At 43.3% G+C, this 8,700-nt stretch overlaps 1 protein-coding gene across 1 annotated transcript in view; it reads left to right on the top strand.

Annotated features, from left to right (window-relative positions):
* The window catches only part of IQGAP1 (IQ motif containing GTPase activating protein 1), a 134,290-nt gene that overhangs the window by 92,813 nt on the left and 32,777 nt on the right, over positions 1-8,700 (top strand). The gene's annotated exons all lie outside the window — the stretch shown is intronic.

Genomic DNA, 8,700 nt, shown 5'->3' with positions numbered 1-8,700 from the left:
CCTGGAGTTTTTGTTTGTTTTAATGCTGCACTTCATTGTCTTTTTTGTTGGGGTCCTGGGACAGATATCTTGATGAGTTGATGAAACTGAAAGCTCAGGCACATGCAGAGAATAATGAATTTATTACATGGAATGACATCCAAGCTTGTGTGGACCATGTGAACCTGGTGGTACAAGAGGAACATGAAAGTGAGTAATCTTCCTGTCCCACCCAAATAATGTCACCATTGAAGATGGTGTGAGTCTAGGAACTGGTTCTAAATACTACTCCTAGCAGGATTTTTGGATGAGAGATTGAAAAATATCTTTCTAACTAAAAAGTCTAAGGTTGGATATTGTTTTCGAAACACTAGGCAATTGCTATCATTAGGTATGTATCTAATAAGAACTAAATTTTTCAGGAGGTAAATTGAACATGATCTGTTAATTTTACATGTGGTTGTGGGGACCAAGGCCCCCTTTGCTGAAAAATCACTGACAGGAGGCAGATTGATTGACAGGAGAAGAGGCATACAAATTTATTTAATGTATATACATGGGAGCCTTCAGAATGAATACTCCCAAGATATGGGGGAAGTTTTCCATTTTTGTGCTTAGGTTCAACAAAGTATGGACAGCCGTGTAGGAATATGATTTCACAAAAAGGGTATGATCTAGTGTTAATAGACTGGGAAACCCAGCAAGGCCTGTCTGTCCAGATTCTTCTTGGCCTCTCTGAGCTGCATTCCTTCCTTCTGGTGTGGGGCAGGACCCTCTCTGGAATGGGGGTCTTATGACCTGCAGTCAAACAAGGTAGGTCAGATAATTTCTTTATGGCCAGTTTTTATACAGGATAATTCGTGGTTTTATGGCTGGCTTTTGGGAAAGGGGGTTCTGATTTCTTTTTCTTTTTCTTTTTTTTTTTTGACTGGAAGGAAAAGGACTAGGTTCTGGTTTCTGTGGCCTGCCTTGGGGAAGAGGGATTCTAGTTTCTGTGGCTAGCCTCAGGGGAGAATGGGACTGAGAGACAGGAGGGCAGGAGAAGGTCAGAGAAAAACTTTTGCTTCTGAGGCCTTCATTTGGGGATACTGTTTTCTGAGCCCCAACCCTGTTATAATAGGTAGTTCTGACACTACCTGGAATTACGTCATTTGCACACATCGGGGAGCACAGTTCTCCACTCATTTCAGACACCAAGTGCAAGCTGCAGGGTTCCCAGGCCACTGCACTTCTAAATGACTGGCTACAAATCTGGGGGTTCCCTCTATCCCTTCAGGTTCAGTCATTTGCTAGAAAGACTCACAGAACTGAGGAAACTGCTAGACTTACGATTGTAGTTTTATTATAAAAGGATATAAATTAGGACCAGCTGAAAGAAGAGACCCATAGGGTAATGTCTGGGAGGGTCCCCAATACAAGGCTTCTATATTCTCAGGATATGTCACCCTCCTGGTACATTGGAGTGTATCACCAACCAGGGAAGCTCACCTGAGCTTTGGGTGTCCAGAGTTTTTATGTGGGCATCGCTACATATGCATGATTGATTGAATTACAGGCCTTGTGATTAAACTCAAATTTCCAGTTGGCCTCCCCTCCCTGGAGATCAGGAGACCAAGCTGATGTCACATGACTCAGTCTTACAATCACGTGGTTGATCTTTCCAGCATGGGCAGCCTCCATCCAAGAACTATCCAGAGGTCTACCAGGAGTCATTGTGTAGCCTAAATTCAGGTGTAGTCGGAGGGGCCCAACCATGACTAACAAGACATGCCCATCGCTCAGGACAGTCTAAGGGTTTTAGATGCTCCCTCCCAGAACCAGGGACAGAGTCCAGCCAAATTTTGTTATGCAACAGAGTCCTTACAAAAGTGGCACAGCTGCCTAAGATACCTGAGGAATGAACATTTCTACTTTTAATTTGTATTTCCTGTGAGAATATGCAACTGATTTAGTGGGAAGGAGCCTTGCCTTGCAGCAGGGAGCCCTGGGCTTGGATCTTCCATCTGCTTGTTTGCTGTGTAATTGTGGAGAGAGATCCCTAAGCCTCGTCTTTTCTTGTATTAAAATGTTGAATTAGGTGACTCTTTAAGAGCTGTTGAGGCCAGGCGCAGTGGCTCACGCCTGTAATCCTAGCACTCTAGGAGGCCGAGGCGGGTGGATCGCTCAAGGTCAGGAGTTCGAGACCAGCCTGAGCAAGAGCAAGACCCCGTCTCTACTAAAAAATAGAAAGAAATTATCTGACAACTAAAAATATATAGAAAAAATTAGCTGGGCGTGGTGGCGCATGCCTGTAGTCCCAGCTACTCGGGAGGCTGAGGCAGGAGGATTGCTTGAGCCCAGGAGTTTGAGGTTGCTGTGAGCTAGGATGACGCCACGGCACTCTAGCCCGGGCAACAGAGTGAGACTCTGCCTCAAAAAAAAAAAAAAAAAAAAATACAGATTCCTACGCTTTAATTCAAATTCTGATTCAGAATCTCTAATGGTGGGGCCTGGCTGCCACGATTCTGTATAGGCTGGTGGTGGTAGTGTTTGTTTTTGCTGCCAGGAAAGTCTAAAAGGAGTCTTAAACCTTACTGTCAGAGGAGTGGGATTTGGGAGAATAAGCTAGGTTGGTTCCATGTCTAAGAAGGAAAGTAAATTGAGGATATAACTTACATAGCGCTCACTGACTCATGCTATAAGGCTGTCTGCTCCTTATGTTTGGGTCAAGAGAGTTAAACTTTTACAGGATGTGACTAGAGTTTGAACTATTTCCTTTTGCTATGGAATAACTTTTTAGAGTTCATCAAAGGCAGAGAAGGGGAGAAGTTAAAGGAAAATTTGTTTAACATTGCTAGGCCCAACTGGGTGAACCACATATTAGGTGGAGCTATCTTTTTTTAAGGCATCAGTTTAGACTCTAAGTTCCTATGAGCCATCTTGGGAGTGTTTTTAAAAATAATTATTGCTGAGTTCCAATTTAGCAAGGAAAAGATTTTTTTTTTGGGGGGGGGACAGAGTCTTGCCCTCTTGCTCAAGCTAAAGTGCAGTGGTGTCAGCCTAGCTCACAGCAACCTCAAACTCCTGGGCTCAAGCGATCCTCCTGCCTCGGCCTCCCAAGTACCTGGGACTGCAGGTTCACATCACTACACCTGTCTGATTTTTCTATTTTTTGTAGAGACGAGGTCTTGCTCTTGCTCAGGCTGGTCTTGAACTTCCGACCTAAAGTGATCCTCCCACCTCAGCCTCCCAGAGTACTGGGATTACAGGCGTGAGCCACTGCGCCTGGCCTCACTCCTTTTTTAAATTCTTATTTCTGGTCCCTATCTCTTTACCTTTTCTGAAATGCAGTCAATATGTTTCTGAGTGTGAAGAGTTGTTAGGGGGCTGTACTTTAATATATTTTATACAGCATTTTCACAGTAAATCTGTTTTATCTTGATATTCTCCATAACATCTAGCCCAAGGTTTTAATGCTCTGCTCAGCGATTTGAGTTAATAAACTTTACTTGGAGGGTTTTGGGTTTTGTCACCTTATTTGATCTGATTGGAGCAGAAAGAACCTGTTCTTTCCTTCCAGTGGGATGAGGGAATGTGGTGTCTCGCTGTCCTTCCTTCTGGTGAGGAGTATTTCTATGTCATGTTTCCCTGCCACACTGGTCCATTCTCCTTTTCTTGCCTTTCATGCTATAGCTCTATTGCTTGTTTTTTAGAGGAGTACGTATGAAAGGTTTTACTTTAATCCTTTTACTTTAGTCTGCATGGAGCAGGGAAGGCAGAACTCTGAATGGTCAGAATTCTTCATGAGCTCTGCCCTTCTCTCAGTGGAAGGAAGGAAGGTTGCTTAAGCCTCCCAGCTTTGCTTACAACAGATTCCACTCTGAGATATCTGGTGTATCATTAGCCTGAGTGAACCCAAAATGGCCTGATTCTGTGGAAATGCTTCTGTTTTTATGACGCAAGGGTTTTTATGCTGCTTCTCGTGGAGACCGGACCTTCGGCCCTCTCGCTCACGGCTTCTCAGTTTACAAGCCTGTAGTTGACTCACTGCACTGTCTCACACTGGAACTATTGCTTCGTGTTTCCAAAGTTATTCTTAGGACTCTAGGGCATTGTGTGTGGTTATTTTCTATTTCCAGTAATAGAAAGTGACTGGTGGTAGGAGGGTACGAGGCTCTGTAGCTATTGGTGATTTCTTCTTGCATTCTACTTAACCTGTTTACTCTCTTCCTTTCCCAAGATTGTGAGCTTCTTACAGTTGGGACGGTGCTTCTCATATTTGCAAGGCTAGCACCTACCATGATTAGGGTAAATGATCTTTCTTTCTAAAACTCTGCATTTGCGAGAAATTACGGCTTTCAATTTCAAATACTTTCCTTTGGCCTTATCCTGTCACCAGTTCTCTTTATGAATTGCAGGGACTGTGGCTGCTTCGCTCTGACTGAAATGTTGTGTCTTTCCATAATAAGGCAGGAGGAAAGCCAACCTCCCCCAAGGTTCTGTGGCTTCGGCTGTTAGGCAGTGAAACTTTCCACTTTGCCCCGGAGCTCAGACCCTGCCTCATCTGGCCACACAGTTGTGGTTATTGGCTGAGTTTTTTATTCTGCCTCATTGGCACCTTGACAAATTATATTCACATCAAGCAATCTAAATGGATTTTTGAGCTATTCATCCCAACTGCTGTCAGCTCAAGCCTCAAGAGCATGCTATGCTGATTTTGTTGGGTCTGCCAAGATCACCATAAACACGACTCTCACAGCCTGGCCACTTAAAAACCCGAGGTGCCTTGCCTTTTCTAGAAAAGATTGCCACATTAATCTGCTAAATTGATACCTTCTATGAAGACCTTAGAGACATCTTAGCCATCGCAAGACACTCAGTTGAAGCTTCCATAACCCGAGTATGACCACTGAAGTCTAACTGGGCATCAGTAGTGGTTTCCAATTCTGACTCTCACGGTGAGCTCAGGTAGACAGTAGAATACCTGTTGTTCCAACTATCAGTAACAGTAGCAACGAGCTGGGGTGAATCCATAATCTGTTATACTTTCCTTAATCAGAGGTTGAGAGCCGGATTCTTGAAAATTGGAAAATATAAGAGGAAGATATTTCTGTTAATCCAATTCTGTTTAAATTGACTTTCGGAACAAATGATCACCAAGAAACTATACTTTTTAAAAAAAAATTGTTTACACCATACTTAGGAAGAGGGAAGTAAGCCACTACTTCTGTCCTATCACCTTTGTCCCCAGCAGTCAACTCAAACTATGCTATGGGCTAGCGAGTCTCTTCTTGGGCATGCTGAGGAAACCAGTCACTGTCTGTTATAATGTGTCCATGTGAAAGTGTGTTTTTAAGTTCCCAGCAACTGCTTTAATATCACGTTTTAGAATATAAGCTGGTGGTAAGTTTAGATTACCTGTAGTGACTTCTGGCTTTAAATATGATAATTCAACCAGGCGTGGTGGTTGTAATCCTAGCACTCTGGGAGGCCGAGGCAGGAGGATCGCTCAAGGTCAGGAGTCCAAGACCAGCCTGAGCAAGAGTGAGACCCCCGTTTCTACTAAAAATAGAAAGAAATTAACTGAACAACTAAAAATATATAGAAAAAATTAGCTGGGCGTTGTGGCGCATGCCTGTAGTCCCAGCTACTCGGGAGGCTGAGGCAGGAGGATTGCTTGGAGCCTAGGAGTTTGAGGTTGCTGTGAGCTAGTCTGACGCCACGGCACTCTAGCCCAGGGAACAGAGCAAGGCTTTGTCTCAAAAAATGAATGAATGAATGAATGAATGAATGAATATGATAATTCAAAGGTTCTGGTTAAAGTAAGACTTGACAGTCTTAAAACATTGGGAGTCATAGAGAATATTAACTTCCTCTAAATATTGTTGGCAGAAGAGTCTCTCTAGAATAAGTGCATATTTATATGCATGCTCTGGCCCTTGTCACTGTATAAGCCATGGGGCCCTGTCCAGTTTGTCTGGTCCTCTGGCCCCTGCTGGCTGCTCTCAACCTCCCGAACCACTTGAGTTCATCCCTGAGTGCTCTCCACTTGCGTTGAGCCTTTTCCCTTATAACCTTTACCAGTGTTTTGGTGGCTGGCTGCTTCCATTCGACTAATCTGTGTGTCTCTTATTTTTTAAAACTCTTCCTCCATATCTTATTGGGTCTCAAAAGCCCCCCTCATCAATATACATCACATGTACCCCGGTTTCATGACTTTAATATTGTTTTGCTTTTAATGATATGTAGGAAACCCAGGACGAGTCAGCTGTGTTATGGTTGGATGAAATTCAAGGTGGAGTGTGGCAGTCCAACAAAGACACTCAGGAAGCACAGAGGTGTATGTATCTGCCATTTTATTTCCGTTTTCGTGGAGTGTGGGGGTGACAAGGTACTCCATGTCTCAATATTCAGCTCACCCAACATGGATCTGGGGGGAGCAGTTTACCTATAGGCAGAGTTAGGTGAACCGGTGTGTGAATTTGGGCACCTTGTAAACCATTCTGGTAACAGCTCTTTTCTGCCATAGTTGCCTTAGGAGTCTTTGCCATTAACGAGGCAGTAGAGAGTGGTGATGTTGGGAAGACGCTGTATGCCCTGCGTTCCCCTGATGTCGGCTTATATGGAGTCATCCCTGAGTGTGGTGACACTTACCTGAGTGACCTTGCCGAAGCCAGGAAGAAAAAATTGGCAGCAGGTGAGTTATGGGAAAATAAATGTGTGCCCTGAAGCTAAGCACTTGCGTGTATGAGGGGACAAATGTAGAGGAAGGGGCAAGCTATAGGGACAGATATTTTAGTGTGGACGTACAGTATTTAGGCTCATTTTAAAGGAGATAATATCCCTATTTTTGAAAGTTCTTTTTGCCCCCCTTGTGGACAGCTATGTTAACAAGACCAGTTTTCTGAGAATGTGGGAAAGATCAAAATATTTGAATTTATCTTTCACTGGGTGTCAGTGGCTCTGATTATCTAAGCCTACAGGCAGTTAAAAGTAGTTTATGGGCAAAGAAGGGGTCCACGGCGGTTTGATCAACAAGAAATGTTATGAAATGGCCTCCCACCTGCGGCGTTCCCAGTACTGACCTCATCTGTTCCTCTCCCCCACCACTCCCCACAGCTTTTGCACCCCTCTCCTTCCCATACACACATACACCATTTTTATTTTGGGGGCCATTACCCCATACCCCTTATTGCTGCCAAAACCACATGGGCTGGGGGCCGGGGCTGGATAGACAGACACCTCCCCCTACCCATACCCCTCCTGTGTGTGGTTGGAAAACTTTTTTGTTTTTTGGGGTTTTTTCCTGAATAAAAAACATTCTACTAACAACAAAAAAAAAGTAGTTTATCTTCAAAAAGGGGAATAAAGGTAAGATCCCATTTCGTGGCCTTTTTCATTAACTGGAGAGGCCAAATGATTGCAGATCTTTTATCGGAAAGGTTTTCTGACACAGAGATCTTAGACATAGGCTTCGTAAAGAACAACATCAATCACAGTTAATTCTGTAATTGGACTTTGTATGTATTTTCTTTTTATAGATATGAATGAGCTGAATTAGACATTGCAAAGCCATGATTTAATAGGGACTTAGGATGCCCCTTTACTTGCCTCGATCCAAGGAGCAGGTGTTTGTAATGGTCTTCGTTTTAGGTTGTTAAACCTGACTAGAATAATCCTGCAGTATTGGACATATAACTGGGGAGTGTGGCTCTGGGTTTCTTTTATCTTTTCTTTATTTTCTGCCAGGAGACAATAATAGCAAGTGGGTGAAGCACTGGGTGAAAGGTGGGTATTATTATTACCACAACCTGGAGACCCAAGAAGGAGGATGGGACGAACCCCCAAACTTTGTGCAAAATTCTACACAGCTTTCTCGGGAGGAGATCCAGGTAGGTCACCGTCCTTCACATCAGAAAAACCTGAGAGAAAGTGTTTTTTTGCTAATATTAGTTAAGAGGAATAGGGCATGGTCAGAAGCCCTACACTAAAATTTGTGTAATGAACTGTTTTGGGGTGGTGCTTTTCGTAGTGGTTGAGGGAGTGACTAAGGCCTGAATTAGTAAACTGTCTGAATTGTAGAATTCTGTGAGATAAGTTGTGTGCTTATTAAAGAAAACTTGGATGATCCAGAAAAGAAGAAAAAATGAAAAGTTGCTCTGACTCCTCATTAAATGCAACTGCTGCTTACTCTCTCTCAATTTACATTTTCAATCTTTCTGACTATTCCACAGACTCCAAACTGTACTGTATTAGAATACAACCTACTTTTTCGTCCTCTGTGTCTCTGCTTATGTTCATTCTTACTGGAATTTATTCATTCATCAACAGTTATTTATTGAACACCTCTTTCAATGTAGCAGGCGCTCTTCTAAGCAACGGGCATGTAGTCGTGAATAAAACAAAGGCCCTACTGTCATGTGTCTCTGCCCTGCTATCTATCTGTCAAAATTCTATCCTTCCAGGCACACTCCTCTCAAAAGTCACCTCCTCAATGAATCTTTTTTTTAATTCCTTTCCTTCCCCATTCCATCTTCCTTTGAAGCCCTCAGAGAACTTTGTATTCATTCAGAATTTAATCTACTTGGATTTAAATTTGTCGTGTTTGTACTTGTCTTATGCCCCCTACTGGTTTTTAAGGTGAGCCGCCAAGTTTGCAGTGCTTGTATGTAGTGGGCACTTGCATTGTCACCGTCGGGCTGTGGAGTACTTGCAACTTGGTGCTGCGCTCACGTTAACGAA

This window comes from Propithecus coquereli, unplaced genomic scaffold (genome assembly GCF_000956105.1).
Source record: "Propithecus coquereli isolate 6110/MARCELLA unplaced genomic scaffold, Pcoq_1.0 Scaffold20, whole genome shotgun sequence".
Taxonomy (NCBI): domain Eukaryota; kingdom Metazoa; phylum Chordata; class Mammalia; order Primates; family Indriidae; genus Propithecus; species Propithecus coquereli.
This window is presented reverse-complemented; position numbering and strand designations above follow the sequence as displayed.